Here is a 24,640-nt window from a genome sequence, read left to right as displayed (position 1 = left end):
AAAAGAACCTATTTGTCTTTCTGTTTTCCAGAAAAATCCAGAGAGCCTGAGGGAGCACAGTCCATAAAAACAGCTACTGCCATGAGAGACTGCAGTCAAGGTAATGGAAATATACCATGATCTCTCTCACATTTGCTCAATCTCTGCCTTGGTTGTTAAGAGGATGCTGCTTAACAGAAATAAGGACGGATCACAGGGGTATCTGGCCTGCTGGCAAAGATCTAGGAAGTGTCCCCAAAACTTTCCCTTACCTTTCTCTTCTTCCAAATATTTATCTCTTGTCAATATCCACCATATTCTTGGGGAATTAATGCATATCGTGTGTCTCATCATGGGCTCATCCACGTTTGTGTGGTTCTTCTCAAAATGTAATCCTAAAAAACCTGTAGTGTTAGTTGGCATTGATGGCATACATTTGAAAGCAAGTTCACTAAAGGAATTAGTGAAAACCTCAATGTCCTGGGTAGTGTTTCTGTATCTCCTATGTGCCTTACCCTCATACTTCCTGCATCGTATTTCAATCTTGTATCTGCTTATTAACGTATCTGTCAAATCCTGCAGTGGACTTGGAAATTACTCGATGCTCAGAAATGTCTTGTTTCTCACTTTTGTGTTTGTTTGTTTGCTTCTCAGGACTAAGGATGTTAGGGGCTACAAAAAAGGGTAAGATCCCTTGATTTGGGATAATTTGATTCCCCCAAACAGAAGAGAGGAATGTGGTGGGTATCTGTAACCTTCTTGGTTTGTTGAGCATCTTTCAATTGTTTTAGAGCTTTCCATTCCTTATACGATGGGGCTGACCATCACATAGCTTCATTTTTTGTACTAATGTGTTTGACAATTACACTAGGCAGCTCAGAGTATTCCAGGCCTCTAGAATCATGAATGGAATCCAGCGTGGCAAAGTGATTCAAAAACAGGCCAGTCAGAATTCTTTAAGGGATTGTTGTGGACGTTGTTAAAATTTAAGGTTATTCTTCAAAGGATCAGTATCAATGAAGATCATAAAGGATTATCATTGCTGCCACACTGCAGAGAAATACAACAGGGAATGAAATCTAGCAGGAGAGAGGAGAGCCAAGGTGGGGGGGGGATATATACATATATACATATACATATACATATACATATACATATACATATACATATATACATATATATATATACATCATTAGGACATATATACATATATATATGATGTCATTGAATTCCTGGATCATTCCATACCTGAGGACAAATACTCTATAGACATTCAAAGCTTATGAGTCAATAGGTTACTTTTGTTCGTTTTTGTTTAAGTGTATTTGTGTAGAGTCTGTCATTTAAAAATCTAAAAATGTCTTGACTCTTACATGGGATACCATGAGGTCTTCCAAAAATCCAAGCATAGAAGACAGAACACAGTTGGGTAACACAGAACAGATGGATCCAAGGCTACCTTCTCCTTTCCTTGCGGAGCTGGTGGCCTTTTGTCTCTGCTTCTCACTAAAAATTTGCTTCACTTGTTACGTTTTGCAAAGCAGCTCTGTATGGATACTTGTGACCTCTCTGCTTCTGCATAAGGGTAGATTATACCTTGCGTGTGACATAGAGTGTGGACCAGCATCCCTACCATTTCTCAGAGCGCTGTCTCACTGTCTCAACTTTTCATCTGACTTTCAGTTCAGGTAGTCCCTGTTCATTTCTTTCGTAACTTCCCAGGTATCTACCATCATCTTTTTAAGTCACTCTTCCCCTGTTCTAGTTTAAAATCCGTAGGAGACAGAATTCTGCTCAGATGCCCCAAGTCATGCCTCTTCCCACCTTCTCTCTCCGCTTAGCCATTACTTGTGTGGGATCACATGGTATGCTGTCTTTTCTAGGTTCACCTGTAAAGTAAGGGCTGTGACATGAGGCCATCTAAGGAAGGCAGCATGACAGAAAGGCAAGGATTAGCATCTAAGATATGGATAGTGATGATGATGATGATAACGATGGCCTTATCCAAGAACCAGGTAGGTCTTCTGTACCTTTGCAGATTTTCAGTGACTCCTCTTTCTCCCACTTCCATAAACATTTTTTTTTGTTTTGACTCAACTGTTATCTCCAATGATGTGATAACTCCTGATTTGCTCTTTCTGGATGTGGATGAAAGCCACACCAGCGGGCCTCAAATTTTGCTTCCCAAGCAGCCACTAGTGCGGCTGATCGTATGAACTGAAGTCCTGGGGACTTAATACTATCTGGGACCAAGTTGACTAATGGAAGATGAAAGAGAAAATGCATTCTTCCCATCTTCTATCAGATGGCTCAAGATACAGTTCTTCCATATATCCTGTGAGGAGACTTTTTGTGTGTGTGACTGGGTGACCTGCCAAATATTGACTCTGTGTCTTTGTACCTTGTCACGAAACGGCCAGTGAGGTAACGCGTCATCTCTCAGTCACTTCCCATCTTTTCTGGACCATTTCCCCCCCCCCCCCCCCCGCCCGACACCCTTTTTGTGGCTTGAGACGACCCCTCTCCAAAGAAAGCATTAACACTTCAGTCTAATTTCATCTTATGGTTGATTCTCTAGAGATCAAAGGACACTAACTGAAGACTATCACTGGTACTTTGTTGTGCCAACCTCCTAACAACCTTAGGAGATGGTTATTGATACTATCTCCATTTCAGATGAGGTGCAGGACCAGGAAACAGTGGCCCTCACACACTGGACAAATTCAAGAGGGTTTCTTTACAGAGGAAGTATTTGTACAGTTATGGGGATGGGGAAACCGCATTTGGTGCAGCGATTGGGATCTGAAGATAGCAGAGGAAATGCTTACTGCCCTTTGATCTGAGGGCATGAAGGAAACAAGCAGCTGCCAGAACTGGGAGAAAGCTGTGTCAGAAAGAGCATTTTGGGTAACGTAGCTGCCCTCGATGAGTGGACATTAGGGAATTAGAGACGCTGACATCACTGGCTTCGTGAGTCTCTCCTCTTGTACACCAGCTTCCCTTTTGTGGTGCCCAGCCAGAGTCTGAAGGCAATGGGTCCTGTGGATATAGCCCAGAGGAGGTCAGCATCCTGGGAGGACAGGCTGCAAGGGTAGAAAGTGAATCAGGGCACAAAGCAGCATTTATCTGACAGAATTAAACAGTGAAAATTCAGGAAGAATGTAGAATTTGCGTAAGGTCCCACAGCTAATGCAGATTTTGTTGTGGGTTTTTTTTTTTTTTTTTTTTTTTTTTTTTTTTAGTTTCAAAGACTGCCTTGTGCAAGCAAGTCATTTTGGAAAAAGTCTCTTTGATGGCTGGGAAGAAATGCCTATTTTTGGCTGGATGTGCTCTTTCACTTTTAAAGGACATATAGTAGCAGCCAGTTCTCTGGCTCGCTCGGCAGGTCTTGGGCTACGATCTCAGGGCACTCAGATGCCTGGAGTGAGGCATCTTCAGAATAGGCTGTTGGTCTACCAGGGTGGACGTTCATAATAACGGGATGATTTCTGCATTCACAAAATTTTGTTTCAGAAACTTAAATGAGGTGACTCTTAGAGATGGTTAGAATAAAATGAAAACATTTAAAAGTGAATTTAGCTATTAAATTAGTAATCATAGTCCGCATGAAGTATATGTCAAAATTCATAATACAAAGCATGTTGGTTTTATGAATAAACATAGTTTTATGTAATAAATCTTTAATGCTCGGGGCGTCTGGGGGGCTCAGTCGGTTGAGCTTCTGACTTCGGCTCAGATCATGATCTCATGGTTTGTGAGTTTGAGCCCTGCATCAGGTCTCCTGCTGTGAGCTTGGAGTCTGCTTCAGATCCTCTGCCCCCCTCCTCTCCTCCAGCAGGGGAGGCGCTCTCTCAAAAATAAATATTTAAAAAATACTTTAAAAGTAAGTCTTTAATGCTTATGCTTATTGGAATTTTACTTCACCCCTTTTCTCTTGGAAAGAGTACATTCAAATGTACTTGGCCAACTCTTTCACCATTCACGAGAATTAATTCTTTGTCATGGGCCACACTATGCCCTCTTCTCTTATCCTCTTGTGCAGATTTTGCCCACAGTTAAATTAATTCTACCTAAGGTATTTTTTTCCCCACATCCTAGTCCTTTTCCACTTCAAGTAATGTTATTTCTACATTTTATTTAAATCTCCTATTTCTCTAAGATAATCCCTTGAAGGGTTTTGATGCCTGGAGCACACATTAGCATAACATTGCCCCAAAGCCCTTCGGAATCAGACTTTGAAATATGTGTACCCTGTGTGCCACTGCAATTAAATGACAAACCAATAGTTCCCCCTGAGGGACTAGGCTGAGGTGATTTTACATTACGGAAGTTTTACACTTTTTTGTAATTGTACTGAGCTCTATTTGCATTATTAACGAGCTTATTCCATTCATAGAAACAAAATATTGCAAATGTAGATCATCTATAATCCCTTCATTTTCCAGATTAAGAAACCAATGCCCAATCAAGTAAATTGACTATTTGAAGGTCATATAGCTACTGATTGCTCTGTGACCTTTTCTTTATGTAGAGTTTTTTTGAAATCAAAGAAATTGTGTAATAAATTGTAATAGCTCAATATCTTAATGTCCCAGAAGCATAAGTCACACTGTACTTAATGACTAAAAGTCTGGACGTCACCATAGAACTCCCTAGGGTGTCCAAAGCCAACATCTTTAGGAATCACTTTGGCTGAATTAGATTTTGTTTTCCCACACATTCTTCACTAAAGGCCCATCTAAAGGAATTGTTTTGGGGGCTAAACTTAAGTATGTGTTTTCTCGTACATACCCAAGAAAGAATGGAGTAGAACCATGTTGCAGGAATTATAATGTCTGCTAATTTGGTGTTTTTCCAGAACCCATGTGTCAAAGATAGTAATGTCAGGAATAATTGACCCTGATTCTGTGCTCTTCAACAAGAGCAGGAAGGAGAGGCTTTGCATGAGAAAGGTCTTCATTGTAGGGCACCGTACAAAGATCCTGAGGGATTTTCTCCTACAGTGCAATCTGGGATTCTCTCAAATCCCATCCCTCTTATGATACAGCAGCAAGAGCTTGTGTGGCCTCAAGCATCTGACTCATTTTGAGACTTTATGTGTCTTCTATCTTCTTGCCTGTGATGAGGATCGGTCTCTGTTTAGAAATACACAGGCCAAATGGAAATATAACACAAATATGAGAGCATAGACAAATTTACTTCAACCTGAGCAGTATTATCACTTCGAATTCCTCTATCTCCAAGATTTCATGTATTCCTTCCCTTTGTGGCCCCCCCCCCCAACTTCGTATACCTATCCCAGTGCTTTCAGGTGTGAAGGCCCATAGTTACACTGAGCTCATCACTAGCCTGCATCATTCTTGTGCTTTCCTTTATACCTTCCTCTTGGCTGGCCCTTTAGATAGTCTCTGAGAGGTTGGTATGTTTTCTTGAGGCCCCCATGATTTTGCTAAGTCTGTCTTTCTATTTCCTCTGAGCTAGGATAAGACTCTTAGTAGTAAGCATAGTGCTTTTCAAAGTACTGGTTGAACAGCTCTGATTAAGTATGATTAATTAATTCCTTAGAATTGTATTTGTATTGAATATATACATAGTAGCAATCCTCAAGCCATTTCTAGTCTATTAGGGATATATATATATATATATATATATATATATATATATGAAGTTTATATATTTATAATGAATTTATGTATTTATATATTTATAATGAATTTATATATTTATAATGAATTTATATATTTATAATGAAATTTAAGAGATTATGAAGTTTAAGAGATTATATTTATAATGAAGTTAAGAGATTATACATATATATATATTATACATATATATGTATAATATATATGTATAATGTATACATAATATATATGTATATATATATATATATACATATATATGTATATATATATGTATAATCTCTTAACTTCATTATAAAAATCTCAATTTATGGGTAACTGGGTGGCTCAGTTTGTTAAGCGTCTGACTCTTGATTCTGGCTCAGGTCATGATCTCACAGTTCGTGAGTTTGAGCCCTGCATCGGCCTCTGCTCTGACAACGGGGAGCCTGCTTGGGATTCTCTCTCTCCTTGTCTCTCTGCCCTCCCCAGCTTGCTCGCGCGTGTTCTCTCACTCAAATAACTAAACATTAAAAAATCTCGATGTATGTCAGTGATTTTCAGACATTTTGTCAGTGATTTCTGTGAAACAGATCTTCCACAGAGTTACCTAGTTCTTAGTGTCCCGCAATTGGTTTTTTGAGTTAACACAGTGTTCTAGTATAAGAAATGGCAAAAAGATGGAATGTGGATGTGTTTGTGTAATTTCTTTTCTGGGGAAACTTTTTACCCCTAACCACTGGGGGCAAAATTTGTGGTTCTTTATAACTTTAGATGCTGTATAAATTGCATCTTCTTATTCTTTTCCACTCATCGATCCAACACCCTCTACTTGAACAGATTTAAAAAGTGTAGTCTGAAAACCAAGCGCTCTGTAATCAATTTCTGCATTTTCTGCAGGGTTGAAATCAGTATGTGACTTTGAGGCAGAGAAACCTATTTTTGTCTCTGAATATTTGGAAAGATTGAGCTATTTACTTAAATTCTCTAAATCGCATTACTTCACCTGTGATAAGGAGATAATATTCTCTCAAATAGTGATGATTGAGATGACATATTTGAACTGCCTAAGTTAAATAGGTATACAGTAAGCCAAAATGTCTTATTATTATTATTACTATTTTTTTAAGTGTTTATTGGGGCAGCTGGCTGGCTCAGTCGGTTGAGCGTCAGACTTTGTCTCAGGTCACGATCTCGTGCTTAACGAGTTTGAGCCCTGCTTCAGGCTCTGTCAGGGAACCTGGAACCTGCTTTGGATTCTGTGTCTCCTTCTCTCTCTGCCCCTCCCCTGCTGGCACTCTGTCTCTCTCTCAAAAAATAAACAAAAAAATAAAAAAAGGAATACAAAATGTTTATATTTGAGAGAGAGTGAGTCAGTGGGGGAAGAGCAGAGAGAGAGAGAGAGAGAGAGAGAGAGAGAGAAGGGAGGGAAAGAGAGAATCCCAAGCACATCCCACATTCAGTGCTGAGCCAGACGCGGGCTTCCATCTCATGACCTTGAGATCATGACCTGAGCTAAAATAAAGAATCAGAAGTTTAACCAACTAAGCCACCCAGGAGCCCTCTAAAATGTATTCACCAACCATTTGGAGCAGTAGCAAACTTTCCCTGTGAAGGGCCACACTTCTTTCCCTCTAAAGGGCCATGTTAGGCTTTGGTGGTCATATAATCTCTTTCACAGATACTCAGCTTTTCTGTTGTAGCACAGAAGCAGCCTTAGACAACAAATAAACCAATAAGTATGGTTGTGTTCCGGTAAAACTTTATTAAAAAACAAAACAAAACAGGTCGTGGGCTGGATTTGGCCTGAGAGTTCGAAGACCTCTGATTTAGAGTTTGAAGACCTCTGATTTAGACCTCTGTCTCTACATTTTGCTTTGTCTACTTACATACCTCATTCTTTTAAAAAAAATAAAAAAAAATTTAATGTATGTTTATTTCTGAGACACAGAGAGAGCAGGAGTGGGGGCAGGACAGAGAGAGAGGGAGACACAGAATCAGAAGCAGACTCCAGGCTCTGAGCTCTCAGCACAGAGCCTGATGCGGGGCTCGAACTCACAAACTGTGAGATCATGACCTGAGCCGAAGCCGGACGCTCAATTGACTGAGCCACCCAGGCGCACCCCCCACCTCCCAAAATTTTTTTAATGTTTATTCATTTTTGAGAGACAGAGACAGAGTGCAAGTGCAGGAGGGACAGAGAAAGAGGGAGACACAGAATCGGAAGCAGGCTCCAGGCTCTGAGCTGTCAGCACAGAGCCCGATGCGGGACTCGAACTCACGGACTGTGAGATCATGACCTGAGCCGAAGTCGGACGCTCAACCGACTGAGCCACCCAGGTGCCCCTACATACCTCTTTCTTAATTTTCTTCAGAAAATCAGCAACTGGTTCATGATACCTTTCTAAATCTATGAAAATATATCAGATATAAAAGTGTATTCCCAATGATGAATCAAATACCTAGTAGCAACCATGCAGATAAAAGGGTATAGAAGATATTGCAAATATGGGCTGAAGTGTCCTAAGTATTGTTTCCCGACTCCTTTCTCCTCCTTCTACCGAGACATAAATGCTGTCCTCACTTATGGTCCATCATTCCCTTAGCCTTGTAATTCTGCCAAATTTATGTGTGTTCTTAATAAATAGAGTACTATTAGACTATAATAAAATTGTGTGTGTGTGTGTGGTGTAACATCATATATCCTGTCTTTTGCTTTATCAATACATATCAAGTTATTTAAGAAAGATCTATGTGGAAACATACAGATCGAGTCTATTAATTTGCACTGTGGTAAAATATATGAATATACTATAATATATATAAATCCTCCTGTCCATAAAAGTTGATGTGATTTCTTCTTCTCTTTCTTTGCTGTTACAAACACTTTGGGTGTGCATGTGTTCATATAACACTTTGGCCTATGTCATATGTGGGGATTTATCTAGAATGTGTACATAGGATTAAATTGCTAAATCATCTTCCACTTTTCATTATGTTTCCAGATAATCCTCCACCTTGACCCTAGCAATTTGCACTCTACTAGTGTGTGTAAGAGGTTCCTCATTTGTGTGCATTTCTTACTGTTCGGTTTCTAATGGATTTCACAATGTGTTGGGCACAAAATTGCATTTTATTATGCTGTGAATCGGTATTTCTTGGAAAACTGGTGCTAATTTTTTTTGTATGTCTATTCTTATTCTGCGGAATGACCATTTATATCTGTTGTCGGTTTTTCTGTTGAATAATTTGTCGTTTTCTTTCAGATTTTATACAGTTCTTTATATGTTTTAGGTCATAATCCATTGGCATTTACTCAACTTGCAAACACCCTTCTAGTGACTGACTGAGGTTCAACATTGTCTCAGTGCTTTTCCATGCACAGAAGAATTAAAATTTGATGTAGCATCTAATTTATCAACGTATATCCCTGTCCTCTCATCTTTAAGTCTTTTTTTAGAAACACTTCCCAATATTAATGCCATAAAGACATTCCCTTCTAAAACTTTTCAAGTTTTTTTAACCATATACTCAGACCTATTATTTATTTAGGATGAATTCTTGTATCCTTATCTTACGCAATAAAAAACAATTTAATATTTTCTCTATTAATGACCATTTTACCTAGTATAATTTATTGAGTAGTCTGTCTCTTTTGCCCATGATTTTCATTGTAAATTTTTAAAATAGATTTACCTGTGTCTATTTTCTGTTTCATTGGTCAACTTCCCTATCTCTATGCCAACAACCATATTTCTTACTCACTTTAGTTTCATGACAGCCTCATATCTAAAAGACACATAGTTGGTGATTTACCTATTCTTGCCTGTTAGCTTTTCCATATACATTTTCTCAACTGATTCCTTGAAAAAAAATTCCAGTCTCTTTGCTTTCCTATATACACATTTTTTTTTTTTTAATTTCTTGGAAAAAAAAAATCCCTGTTGGGGATTTTGATTGGAACTCCATTTAAGTTAGGTTCATTTGGACCATAGTGACACCTTTATGGTATTGAATCTTTTTATCCGTGAACGTCTGAATCTTCTTTTAAAAATTTTTTTTAGGGGCGCCTGGGTGGCTCAGTCGATTAAGTTTCCGACTTCGGCTCAGGTCATGGTCTTGTGGTTCACGAGTTCGAGACCCGCGTCAGGCTCTGTGCTAACAGCTCGGAGCCTGGAGCCTGCTTCCGGTTCTGTGTCTCCCTCTCTCTCTGACCCTCCCCCCCATTCATGCTCTGTCTCTCTCTGTCTCAAAAATAAATAAACGTTAAAAAAAAATTTAAAAAAAAATTTAACATTTATTCACTTTTGAGAGACAGAGTGTGAGTGAGGGAGAGAGGGAAGAGGGAGGGAGACACAGAATCCAAAGCACTCTCCAGGTTCTGAGGTGTCAATACAGAGCCCACCGTGGGGCTCGAACTCAGGGACCACGAGACTATGATGCTGAAGTCACACGCCCAACAGACTGGACCACCCAGGGACCCTGAACACCTATATCTTCTTAATGTTTAAACTTACTTAGGTAAAAATTTTGTAATTTTTCTATTAATACTAGTCAAATCACTTATATTTTGTGTAGTGCCTTATATTTCTCTTGCTAGAGAAAAATGATAAATTTAATAAGATTTTATGTTTCATTTAATAAGATTTTATCACTCCATGCAGCTCTGTATAGGAGCCAATTGATGGCTATATAGTGCTTTTATATTTAGCAATCTTGCCAATTATATTACTAACAAAGATTTCTCTGTAGAGTAGGTTGAGTTTTCTAGTCAGATAATTTTTGTCAGATACAAATAGTGACAGTTTGGTGTCGCTCTCTCCAATCCTTGGAGAGTTGGCATACTGATCCTAGACTACATGTCTTTGATCTTTTATGTGAGGGAGAAATAAACCTCAGAATTATTTTAATCATTGTCATTATAGCAGCTCAGTGTAATTCCTAATGGATACACACAGATTGGTTCTGAGAGGGGAATGTCACAGCTAGTGCTCTGACTTACCAATTTTTAATTGCCAGATGACTTAGAGAAAGAAGTTTCTCTTTTGGATTATTAAACTGATAGATGATAAATTCAGAGATGTGACAGCCCGTTGCTGCCACTGCCCTGAGCTTGCCCGTAAAAGAAGCTAACCCAAAGGAGTGTAGAGCCTGGAGGAAAGTGAGAAATCGATTCATGAGAGTCCGGTCTTGCCTGCAGTTTTCAGTTATGCAAACCGATAGATACGTCTTCAGTAAATTACAACAGAACTGGCTAAGTCAGTTCAAACTGTATTATTGTCACTTACTCCTGAAGAATCCTCAGAAGTCTTTCCCAGGGGACTTCTGATACGTTGTCCCCCTGGCCTACCCACTGGGCTGCCTCCCTGTCTACATGCTTCCATCAGCCTAATCAAACCCCCAAGTCAACTATCCTGTTTTGTTCTGGGAGACCAGTTCCTAGCCACCACTACCCAAGACACACGGAATATTCAGTGTTGCAAAATCATTGCCATCGCTGTTGTTGACGATCTGTCTTCCAAATGAATGACAAGTCTTACTTAAAACTGCCCATTGTGAAGTATGCATTTTCATGTGCACGTTCTTCATGAATTTGATAGTTTGGTAGTCCTTTGATCTCTGTTACTAACCCAAAAACTCCTTGAGGTTGTCCATATTATCTTTGCATTTTAATGATGAGGTCAGTGCTCTGCCCTTTGGAGATCGGCAACAATGGTTGAGTGGAAGTTACTGATAATTGTTCAGTACTCTTCTATAAAGATAAATAATTCACATATAAAAATTCTTTTTCTCTTAATAACATTAAGCAAATTCTACTTTGTAGACAGAAGAAACGATGCATTTCAAAGGTCATCGTTGTCTTGGCAAGAATTGGACCCTTCCCATTCACAATTTTATGTAATCCTAGTTGAGAATGCACAAGTAATTCAATTTAGTTTCCAAAGGAATAGTTTCTCCCAGCAAAAGTTGGATAGTTCATTCTCCTGTACCTTTATGTTTCTTTTCTCAGTGAATGGACTACTTAAGATTTATTTATTTATTTATTTATTTATTTATTTATTTATTTTAACGTTTTTTATTTATTTTTGAGACAGAGACAGAGCATGAATGGGGGAGGGGCAGAGAGAGAGGGAGACACAGAATCGGAAGCAGGCTCCAGGCTCTGAGCCATCAGCCCAGAGCCCAACGCGGGGCTCGAACCCACGGACCACGAGATCGTGACCTGAGCTGAAGTCTGACGCTTAACCGACTGAGCCACCCAGGCGCCCCCTACTTGCGATTTAAATTCTGGCTAAAAATTGGAATCATTTGCAAACCTGTTGTCAGCATAAAGGCAAGGATGGAACACGACTAAAAGGAAACCAGGTTAACCCTCAGGTTTTACCTGGAAGGATTTTTTTTTTCTTTCTGTTGCTGCATCTTTTAGAAAAATAATAAATTGTCTACCCTCCTGCTCCTCCCTTGTACTTTTACGTGTAAGAAAGCTCGTAAGATCAAGAAAGAATGCAAAACCTTATGGAAGCATTTCTGCAACTGCTTTTTTTTTTTGTTTTAATGGTTACTTATTTTTGAGAGAGAGAGAGAGAGAGAGATGGAGTGTGAGCGGGGGAGGGGCAGAAAGAGCAGGAGACACAGAATCAGAAACAGGCTCCAGGCTCTGAGCTGTCAGCATACAGCCCGATGCAGGGCTTGAACCCCCAGACTGCAAGATCATGACCTGAGCCAAAGTGGGACGCTTAACCACCTGAGCCACCCAGGCACCCCTCTGCAACTGCTTTTTCAAGGTGCACCTTTCTACAAACCAAAATAGGTGTGACTAGCAAGGCACCAATTTAATCACAGCACAATGCCTCGTGCATGTATCTTTTCATCCCTTCCTGTGCATTTATTTTGCAACTAAGTTTAGACACATGAGCACTTCTTCAGTTGGGATTTCTATGACCAATTCTTCCTACTGACTTCACATTACCATCCTGTCGTGTGTAACATTCAGCAGATAAAGGAGAAAAGAGAAAACAATGAGGACAGTAACAACAGATGAGCCTGGATGCATCCAAACTTCCATTTTTTAGGTGTAAGATAAAAGTAAGGGATATTTTTGAATGTCAAAGCTTAGTTGGTTGTTACACAGTTCTTGCTCCCTTGAGAATGTGATAGCTATGTCCTTTCTTTACATGTTTTGAGGGGTCATCGATTTGAATTATTTTGAGGCCATAGATCTTAAGAGACAATGTAAACAACAGAGATGAGGGAGGCATAAAAAGATATTTATAGCGGATGCAAAAACAACTTATATTTGGGTAAACTATGACAAAGTTGGGCGAAAAAGTAATTGAACAACTTAATGCATTTTCTTTGCCATTTATAACAGTACTCTTGGCAAAATAAAATAACTGAAAAAAAAAAAGCAAAACAAATCCTCTAAATGAGGAAAGCATTCTGGAAATTAAGCTTAAGTATTAAGGTTAAAGGTTAAGGTAAAGGGTTAACATTACAGATTCTGGATTTTTTTTTAACCAAACATCATCTTGTTTCCCTTAGAAGGACACACTGTTGAACTTCTCTCTTTAATGTATAGTTGAGTAAATTATATTGCAGAGGTGGCTAAAACACGAATAAAGTGAGATTTCAGGTTGGTTTTGAATATTTTCCATGGTAATTGTCAGAGACATTAGGTATATGTGGGGAGGAAAATCTACGTGGCTATTATTTTTATATGAATTTCCCTAATTTTCCATAAAGGTTTATCAGAATAGATGAGTATTTCATTATTGACTATTAGTGGAAGATACCATACTCAATGAATGCTATCATTGTCAGTATGTATGCCCAGGGAAATATTTTGCCCTATCATAATATTCATCTAATTTGTTTAAGTTTATTTACTTATTTTGAGAGAGACAGAGAGCTCACAGGGGAGGGGCACAGAGAGAGGGAGAGAGAGACTCCCAAGCAGGTTCTGTGCTGTTACCCTAGAGCCCTATGTGGGCCTGGAACTCACAGACCATGAGATCATGACCTGAGCCAAAACCAAGAGTTAGATGCTTAATGGATTGAGCCACCCAGGTGCCCCCAGTTTTTCGGTAATTAATTACTATCTGCCTTCTCTGTTAAGCTGGAAGTTCAAGGAAGGACAGGAATTAGTTTATTTTTGTGACTGTATCATGTAATCTGGTACATATTGGATACTCAATATTTCTCAAATGAATGAATAAATTAATAAAGAAAGGATCATTGAATGGGGTTGGCCAATAAGATTTTCGTAATTTGTAGGAATATTTAGGATTGAACATGTCTGGATATATATATGCATTATAATTTATTTTTCTGTTTTTTTTTAATTAGGTCAATACTTAAAGTCTTTGTACTATAATAAATTCTTATAAAGTCCTTCGATATAACTGCTTTTCTAGAAGAGGAACCTGAGATTAGGAGAGATTACTCAACTTCCTCAATTTCTGGCTGGACCAGAGTTTGAACTGTATGGCAGAGACTTTGATTTTTTTCATAAACTCTGTGCTTATTTTCACAAGCTTTAGATGGGTATGTTAGGGGGAGCAAATGATACAGAAAAAGGAGCTCTTATGTCATATTCTACTCTTAAATTTTACCTCAGAACATTCTAGAATCTGGGGCATCAGAGCACTTTGACTAGGGTCCAGTCCTCTTTTCCAAGGGCAGATTTTATACACACAGTTATTTTGTTTGTTATTACTGTTAGAGAAAAAATACCTCCTTTAGGGCAAGCTGCTTTTTGCGCATTACTTAAAAATACAATTAACCTTGATAAGAGTTTCGTTCTCATTTAACAGACTGTCATTTTCTATTTGCCATTCTTAGCAATGAAAAAGAAATTTTCCTTCAGAATACATTCCCATTTTCCCCCCCAAGGCTTAAAAGGAGGGGCACGGAAAAAAAAAAAAAAGAAAGGAAAGAAATGTAAGATGAAATACTAGATTCCAGACCGGGGATTGTTTTTTCAATGGTTGGATAAAATTATAGAGGTAGATGTTTATGGTAGAAATTCGGTGTATTTTTACTCCACAGAATCACAGTGCTCTAATTCTATTCATTCATTTCCCCCAAAACTAATTATTAGGGTGAAACCCCAAAGGAAGATTATTCAGGAAAGGGAAAAAAGAAAGAATCCATTGATTTCTCCATCATTGTAGGTGAACAATGCATAATAATGAATATAGAAGGGCCATTTGTATACCGCAGAGAAAGAAAATCCTAAATTGAGAAGGTCTCAAGGCAAAAACCAAGAGCACTTAATGAAGTAAGAGCTGCTTATTCAAAACCTTGTTGCTTTATATATCTCTTACTCTGTAAAGGTGTGAGCTTGGGACGGGTGATAATGGCTTTTGCTAAATAAATGTGTGATAGAACAAACAGTGACTATTTCATTTTGTTCCGAGCAGATCCCCTATAAAGAAAATGATGGCTGTTAAAAGTGCCTCCTGCAACTTCTGGAGTTGGGAATGACTCCTAATGCATCAATTAGATGCCTTTTCTTCCACTGCCTTTGTACAAAATAGTATCGAACAATTAACTCTCATCAAGCCATAGCTGAAATACCTCTGCATAATGAATGGTACTTACAGAAGTCAACTTTATTTCTGAAAGTGTTTTATTTTTATTTTATTTTTTATTTCCACTATTCCAAGGCAGATGTTTCTTTTATAACTATAACTATATATATATATGTATACATATACATATATATACACACATATATATTTGATGCATATATATATATATATATATATATATAGTTGATGCATATATGACTAAAGAGAAGTAAAGGTCTATTTCAAAAAAATTGTTTCTTCATGTGTTAGTTGGCTTTTTAAAACTGCTAGTAGTAGGGATGCCTGGGTGGCTCAATGGGTTTAGCGTCTGACTCTTGGTTCTGCTCAGGTCATGATCTCACGGTTCGTGAGTTCGAGCCCCACATTGGGCTCCATGCTGGCGCTGTGGAGTCTGCTTGAAATTGTCTCTCCCTCTCTCTCTTACCCTTACCTGGTCACTCTCTGTTGTCTCTGTCTCTCTCTCTCTCTCTCAAATATAAATAAACTTGAAACTGCTAATAGTCAATGTCTTTAGTCTTGGAAACCTCATTAGAAAACCTGGAAATTACTTACCTATCTCTATGACAGTACTTGCAAACATGAACTTGAATTTAGGATGGAACAAAATTCTAAATATGAAAGAAATTTAAAATTGTATAGCATTTCTGAAGGTATTACTTCTAAATGTAGGCTTATATTTTATTGAAACACTTTATAGTGAAATACTTTATGTGAAACACAAATATTTTTAGATGATAAAACGAATTCATTTGAACATCATGTAATCATATTTTATTATCAACAATGAGAGGCGACTATATATAAGACACTGGATGAAATAAACTGACTTGATTCAGTATGTATTCCTCTTCCCCAAATGCTTTTAGCCATGTATGACAGAGACAAAAAATAATAATAAGGTTCATGTCACTTAAAAAGTCACTGTGGTTATTCAAAGAAAGTAGAGATCATTTAAATTGGAAACTCAGATGCCAGGATAAGAGGATACAATTAGGAAATAATAATTGTACTTTCTGTGAAACTATTTCAAAAATGGTTTTCCTAGATTTTCTTCTCTTTCCACTTTTCTTTCCATGATTACTCATTATGAAGTCATCAAAGTAGAGTTCTATGGGTCAGTTTCCAACTCGATATAGCCTTTAATAAGATGCAAATACTGGTTATTTTTTTCTTTTTTGGGTTACCTTTCAATGAAAAAACATTCTTTCATTCAGATAACTTGGCTTAGGATACTTTGTTTTGCTTCACCAGTGTATCTAAGTGGTCGTGATTGAGAGAATTCGCCATAACCGTAAGTATTATTGACAAATGACAGCTTTTGGGTGGGTTGGGAGAGTAACAAACTCATATTATCTGTTCTGGAGATGTTCTGTGAATTCCTATGAGTTTAAAATACATCTTTTGCTTACTGCTTCCCTCCTCCCCCCATTTGCCTTCTCTTTCTTTTCTCTTAAAATGAAATCCGGTACAAAATTTCTGTACTTTAAATACTGGAAGCCACAACATAAAATTTCATTAAGGATGTCAAATGCTTCTTCATTTTGAATTCAGAGACACTGCCAAATGCAATCTCTAGCTCCATGCAAAGTACTTCCAAGTGTGACTCCCTAATCCATTTTGGGGGAGGGTTTAATCAACTATAGTGTTTGTAGTAAGTGGATAATTTTTTTTTGTCCACAGGTAATTCACCAAAGCAGATATTCACCACCTGAGTATCACTATTGACAGTTTTATCATGACAACTAATTATTCAGGATGTTCTGTATATTTGGCTCATTATGGGGTAAACATTGAGACCAGGCAAAATAAAGTACATGCAGAAAGCATGTCTTCTACTATAAGGGTATGTGGCCGTATCCTGATTCAAGATTCTGAGGATGTGGGCTCAACTGTGCCAACATAACAAGATGTGAAAATGATGATTTAAAAAAAAGAAAATGATGATTTACATGGTAGAGTGTACAGATTATCACAAAAAGAAATCAAAAGATTTGAACTAAGGAATATTATGCTAATATGCATACAGTTTCATTCTGAAAAAAAATTAGCTTCCATAAGCTTTATTTTCACCAGGTCACTTGATAGTAAGAAATCTTGGATAGCCTTCCATTGCCTTCCTTGTTAATCCCAAATAGTGATGTGATCTCCTTGTTTTTCTTTCTTTTCACGCACTGGAGGAAGATTTGCTGTGAGAAAATTCACTGGTTAAATTGCCAGTGACATTCGGCTATTTCTTCTCCATACAAATTTGTCTCCTAGGATATCACTTTGCTTTCTTTCCTCTGATTATGTCCTGCTTTTTATGAGATGTCTGAGTAACATTTATCTTGCCCCAAACCTGTCCATACCCATCACCCTCGCTTCCAGGGTTCCTGTAGCGCAAAGGGACACAAATCTGGGTATGTGATTTCATTTGTGTTTTTCATTCAGGTTTCAACTCCAAGATCATCTCTTTGACCTTTATTATAATTTACCAGGGCACCTGTAACGTAGAAATGTGGAAATGGTGGATTATCATTAATATTGTCTGACGGCCTAAGTGAAGGATGAGTTCACTCCCACCCCTCTGTTTTTTAAAGACTTTCCATACCTATGACATTTTGTGGGACCACTTCTGGCCACAGAGCCATAGAAGCTGTTTTGAACAAGATGGCTATTTGGGATTGGCTTTTCTCTGTAATAATTCATTTTGTAATCATGATCTCTTACGCAGGTCCTTCCCTTTCTCTTGGGTGACAAGGGTCAGAGGGCTCACATTCTCACACACTGAACATGCTGTCTTTGCAAGTCTTCCATCGCTGACTGGAATAGTAAGTGAGGCTCTCATGCAGGCTCTGTGCTGTCTCACTCATAGGAAATGGAGGCTCAAGATGCCATATTAGTTTAGTTACCTCTCTATATATGTTCCTAGGTCTGAGGCTGGTTGTAATGGAGAGAGAACACTTGTGTTTTTATCCAGATGGTTACTGTGAGTGTCTGATTATCAGCTAAAAGTCCTTGTCCACATTTCAACAGAGAATAGTTGCTCCCAGTAGACCAAGAGCTCCTTTCAGGCAACTGCAATTCAATTGACTTCCCAGCTAGAGCCCCAGTGGGAACTGCCCAACAGTATCTGAGGGCAGGGTTTGGACACTTGTGAGTTACAGCCTTGTCAATTTCAGCCTTCCCTTTTGTTGCTCTTAGTTCTCAAGTGGCAGGTATTGCCTGTGTCCTACTGACCGCACTGTCTTGTGGACACAAGATAAATGGTTCCAGGTTTTCTGTTAGCCAAGCAAAGGCATTTTTAAAGTTCATTTCTTTTCTGCCCATATTGAGTATCACAGAACTGTATTGACAAAATCAATAAACTGACCAGCTACAGGTCTTCAGTGGTACATGAAAAAAAATATTTTGGTACCTACTGATGCTTTGTTTTCTTTTTTCCAACATCCCCCTGCATGCCAGCCACTCAACATCCCTCACGGCTCAAGTGCTTAGACGCACCTCCACTGAAACATTTTTGATTAGCTACAGAACACTTTTTGCCATCATTGAGAATATATCATGATACAGTTATATAAAACTATGAACTTCTTTTAACTACCAAGCAGGAAACAAAGATTAAATGTAACCTCTTCTAAGCTGAATATTGTCCTAAGTTCTTAATGTATTGATATTCAAGGTTACTGCAAAGATTAGGCTTTTGAGTTAGAACTCTCTACTCAGGGAAATGGTACTTCAAAAACACCAGGTTATGGGGCACTTCGGTAGCTCAGTCAGCTAAACATCCAACTCTTGATTTCGGCTCAGGCCATGATCTCCCGGTTTGTGAGTTCGAGCTCCACCCACATCAGGCTCTGTGCTGACAGTGCTGAGCCTGCCTAGGATTCTCTCTCTCCCTCTCTCTCTGTTCCCACCCGCCCCTTGCTCTTACTCCCTGTCTCTGTCAAAACTAAAATCAATGAACTTTAAAAAAAATACCTGTTATCTCAGAGCCTTTATAATCAAATATGAAGAAATTAATCCATGTCAAATGGCGTGCATTCTTCTCTTCCCTGGGAAGTTTTGATCTTCATCCTGAAAACCCTTTGGGATGCCGCATTGGCATTTGACAAGAAACTTTCTCCAGTCTACTCTTACAGACTTGCTCCATATTGGTGATAGTGCCTCAGCACCTGATTTACAAGATAGGCAAAGGGCTAAAGCCTTGGGATGGGATGTTCTACTAGGTTGTGTCTCAACAGCTGGGAGTAAAGGAATGGCTGTATTTTCTTCCTCTCACAGTAAATCATAAAGGGTTTGTGCTGTGCTTCTCTGTGTAGAAAAGCCAAAGGGCAACTTTTCTCAGCATTATGTCTGTGTCCTTCTGTACAGAACAAATGCTTATTACTCATTTCTATCTCATCTCATCCCTGGAGATTGTCAGGATAGGAGCCTGTGTTAGTCTGCTAGGGCTCTCATGACAAAGTACCGGAAACTGAGTGAGGTAAGCAACAAAAATGTATTTCTCACAATCTCCAAGGGTAGAGGCTGAGATCAAGGCATTGGCAGGGTTGATTTCTCCGGAAGATTCTCTCCTTGGCTTTTAAATGGTCATTTTTCCTCCCTGTGTCTTCACATGGGCTTTGCCCTGTGTGTGTGTCCATATCTCTTCTTATAAGGATAGCAGCCATATCAGATGAAGGCCCGCTCTAAGAAACTCATTTCAGTTTAATTATCCCTTTAAAAAACACTCTCTCCAAGGGGCACCTGGGTGGCTCAGTCAGTTAAGCATCCGAATTTGGCTCAGGTCATGATCTCACCGTTCGTAGGTTCAAGCCCCACATGGGGCTCTGTGCTGACAGTTCAGAGCCTGGAACTTGCTTCAGATTCTGTGTCTCCCTCTCTGCCCCTCCTCCTCCCTCCCTCTTTCTCTTTCTCTTTCTCTTTCTCTTTCTCTTTCTCTTTCTCTTTCTCTTTCTCTTTCTCTTTCTCTCTTTCTCTCTTTCTCTCAAAGATAAACATTAAAAAATTTAAAAAAAAACAAAAAACCAAAACACTCTCTCCAAGTACAGTCACTTTCTGTCACATTATGCCAAACTGAGGCAGTGTGTAAATCTCCATAGTGAACAAAAGGGAATGAATTGTTTGCTTTGTATGGAATAGAAATTTGTATTTGGTTTAAGTTTGCTTAATTTAGAAAAAAAAATGGTGATTTTTTTCCCCTTAAGACGAAAGTATTTGTGTTCTGGAGTGAGTATTTTAGATAATGTTTGGAGTTCCAATCCAAGTTTGACTTTTGTTTTTTCTTTTCTTTTCCTTTCTTTTCTTTTCTTTTCTTTTTTTTTCTTTTCCTTTTTGATGCACATTAGTTATGACCCAGTTAAAAACTGCCACAGTGTATATTTGCATAGCTGATAGAGGCAAAAACCCTATGTGGATTTTTTCCCCCTGAATTGCTTTTTTTTTTTAAGCTTATAATTAAGCATCCCATTCCTTTATTTTTCTGCTTTGTGTCCGATTTTAGTTTTCTTTCAAGGGACGCAAAATGTCAAATGGAATCTTAAAAATATTCAATCACTTGCAAAAATAGTTAATTGCCTGTGGCCCACTGACCCAAATTAAAATGATAAGGAATCAGTAAAGACCAGATATTTTTATAAGGAATTATAATTTCTCTAAAACCTGCATAAGACTAGCTATGTGACCCAATATAAAGGAAAACACACACACACACACACACACACACACACACCAAAGTAGCCTAGATAAGTAACACGATTGTGGGAAAGTGGAAGCATTGAGCCCTCCCAATGAAAAAAACCTATTAATTAATTAATTAATTAATACCCAGGAACAGTGTGGGATGTTACAGCTTTATGTGTTGCTCTCTTATGTGTTGTGAAGAAAGGAAAAAAAAAAACAAAAAACAAAGCTCCTATAGTTGACTGTATTCTCTCTGCTACTACATTTGTCTGATCAGCTCAATTACTATATTTGGTCTTTTAAGGTTTGTCTTCTATCACTTTTAAGGCATTTTATAGATCTTTAAAAGTTACAACAAAGTGGGAAAAAATCATTTAATTGGTTGATAGATTGCTTCCTCCAATTTTTACAGCTTTTTAGCACTCAAGAAAAGTGATATGATAGAGAAGGATTACTTGTTCTTATATAAAAAAAAAAGGTATTTGATATTTTGTTGTAAATTGCTTCCTGACTATTTTTCATAGCCAGTTCATTACCGGTACTGTGAACTACTGAGGTGGCATTGCAGATTTTTGCTAAGTGCCCCTTATCTTCCTTTGTTCTTACCTAAAGTCGCTGTACATATTCTATGCCCTTTGCTATGATATATGTGCCCATGTTTTTCCCCTGAGTATAATTGGTTAGAGTAAGGGAATGTGCTAATAGGGAAAGTATTGTAGTGTTTTCCATTTGAAGAAATTCAGTAATTTCTCAGACACTCACCTGACTTCATTACAGAACCATAATTCAAAATTATTACATTAAGAGCACAACTAATTAGACTATAAAGCTGTCTTTTCTTGTCTTTGTGTTTTTGAAGAGGTTCAGTAAGAATGATGCAGCCTAGGCAGAATCATGTGTTCCAGTGGTCTTCCTTTGTGTATACATGCCTGTGATTTGGGGTGACACATGGAAAAGTCAAAAAAGCATAAATCAGTTATTAAAGAGGTTTGAATTTTCAGAGGACGGAGTAGTTGAGACCTCATTTTTTAAAAATCCTTCTTTCCTTTTTTAAATTTGCTTTTTTATTTCTTTCTTACTGACGTACAATTAACGTAAAGTGTTACATTAGTTTTAGGCATACAGTATAACAGTTCAACAATTCTTTATATCACTCACTGTTCATCATGATAAGTGTACTCTTAATCCCCTTTATCTCACCCATCTGCCTACGTCTCCTCTGGGAACCACCAGTTTGTTCTGTGTATTTAACAGTCTTTGTTAGTTTCTCTCTGTTTTCTCTCTTTTAAAATTAATTTATTTACTTTGAGAGAGAGAGAGAGAGTAAGTAAGTGTATGAGCAGGGGAGGGAAGAGCAGAGAGAGGGGAAGAAAGAAGTCCAAGCAGGCTCTGCATTGTCAGTACAGACTCCAACAGGGGGCTCGATCCCACAAACTGTGAGATCGTGACCTGAGCTGAAGTCGAGAGTAGGACACTTAACTGACTGAGCCACTCAGCTGCCCCTTTGTTTTGTTTCTTAAGTTCCATGGATGAGTCAAGTCATATGGTATCTGTCTTTATCTGACTTATTTCACCTTAGCACAATACTCTTTAGCTCCATCCATGTTGTTGCAAGTGGCATGATCTCATTCTTTTTCATGGCTGAGCAGGATTCCGTGTGTGTGTGTGTGTGTGTGTGTGTGTGTGTGTGTGCATCGCATCTTATCTATTTGTTTGTGGATCAATACTTGGGTTGTTTCCATATCTTAGTTATTGTAAGTAACCCTGCAGTAAACATGTGTGTTTATCTTTTTAAAAGATGTGTGTGTATCTTTTTAAATTAGTATTCTCATCTTTGGGTCATAACCCAGTAGTGGAGTTCCTGGATCATAGCGTATTTCTGATTTTTTGAAGAACCTTCATCCTGTTTTCCACAGTGGCCATACCAACTTGCATTCCCACCAACAGTACATGAGGGTTTCTTTTTCCTCATATCTTCACTACACTTGCCATCTCTTGTCATTTCGATTTTAGTCATTATGACAGGTTTAAGGTGAAATCTTATTGTGATTTTGATTTTCATTTCCCTGGTGTTTAGTGATGCTGAGCATCTTTTCATGGGTCTGTTGGCCATCTGGATGTCTTCTTTGTAAATTGTCTATTCAGGTCCTCTGCCCATTTTTTTTTTAAATTGGATTGTTTTTGGTGTTGAGTTGTATAAATTCTTTATATATTTTGGATATTAGCCTTTCCTCAGCTATATCATTTGTAAATATTTCATCCCACTTAGTAGGTTGCCTTTTTGTTTGTTGATGGTTTCTTTCTCTGTGCAAAAGCTTTTTTATTTTGATATGGTCCCAGTAGTTTAATTTAGCTTTTTTTTCCCCCCTGCCTCAGGAGACAGATGTAGAAAAATGTTTCTTTGGCCAACATCAAAGAGATTATTACCTATGTTTTTTTCTAGGAGTATTTTCTTTCTTTACTTTTTAAATTCATTTAGGGGCACCTGTGTGACTCACTTAGTTGGATGTCGGGCTTCTGCTCAGGTCATGATCACACAGTCCATGAGTTTGAGCCCCGTGTCAGGCTCTGTGCTTACAGCTAGGAGCCTGGAGCCTGCTTTGGATTCTGTATCTCCCTCCTCTCTTTGCCCTTTCCCCACTCACTCTCTGTTTCTTTCTCTGAAAAATGAATAAATGTTGAAAAAAATGAAAAAAAAATTCATTTATCATTCATTCATTAAAATTTATAGTGTTTACTATATTATGCCAGACTAGAACTCTCAGCAATGTCCTTGGGTATTGCCCGAGTTGCCCAAGACCACAGCTTTGTTCTTGTTTTTTGACAAAATGCAGCTTAAGTTATAGTTGGGAATAGCACTGAATTGAAGAAGAGTCATTGAAGGTACCAGCCTATGAAACTTATTCCTCGCTCTAAAGATCTTAGACTGTAGTGAAACCTCAGCACTTCTAAAGAGAAGAAATGCCCAGTGAGAATGATTGGTGCATTTCCAAGAGACCACTGGATAATTTATCATCAGGATAATGGCAAAGGCCAGGAGAGTGGCCTGTGTTTTGTTCTCTTCTGTTTAGATTCCATCTCCCAAAGATCAGCAACTGAGTTGTCTTCTAATTTAACCTTTGTTGAACTAGAAAGAGAAAATAGTTCTGATGGATTTACTTGGAGGGAATAGACCATTTTCAAAAACATGTATTGGGCAAAGGCTGAGTTGGGCAGGCAGTGGTGCGAGAGATTAAATGTGTCATTAGCTTCATTGTCCAAGAAATAAGAGTCTTTCAACATAAAGGTGAGTTTTCATAGATTTAGGGCTGGGGAAATGAATTTTGCTTTCTGAAGAATTTGTGTTACCAGCAGTCCTGGAGAGGGAATGATAATAATAGATAACACTGACAAATATGCAAATGCCATCTTGATAAGCATCTCTTTCCCCTAGCAAATTGCTTCTTATGAGTCCCATTTTATGGATCAAGAAAATGAACCTTTTAGAGGGTAAGCAGTGCATCAGGCTGTAGGGTGGAGTCGAACTGCACCCTCCCCCCTCTGACTATGGAGCCCAACGTTGTAACATCTACTCTGAGGGAAAATATACACCACGTCCTTGAGCCGGTGAGCCACTCTTCGATGCAGTGATAGAGCGGATCCCCTTGCCAAGTATGATTGACACATGTGATCATCACCATCTGTCAGTTACACTGGTTCAGGATGTGGAACGTTAGCAAAGAGTGTCCCCCTAGGAGTTTTGAATATGCTTTGACAGAAAAAAAAAAAAAAGAGAGCGAGCGAGTG

This window comes from Neofelis nebulosa, chromosome 1 (genome assembly GCF_028018385.1).
Source record: "Neofelis nebulosa isolate mNeoNeb1 chromosome 1, mNeoNeb1.pri, whole genome shotgun sequence".
In the NCBI taxonomy this organism is placed as follows: Eukaryota; Metazoa; Chordata; class Mammalia; order Carnivora; family Felidae; genus Neofelis; species Neofelis nebulosa.
The sequence above is the reverse complement of the archived record's forward strand: the minus strand, read 5'-3'. Positions refer to the sequence as shown.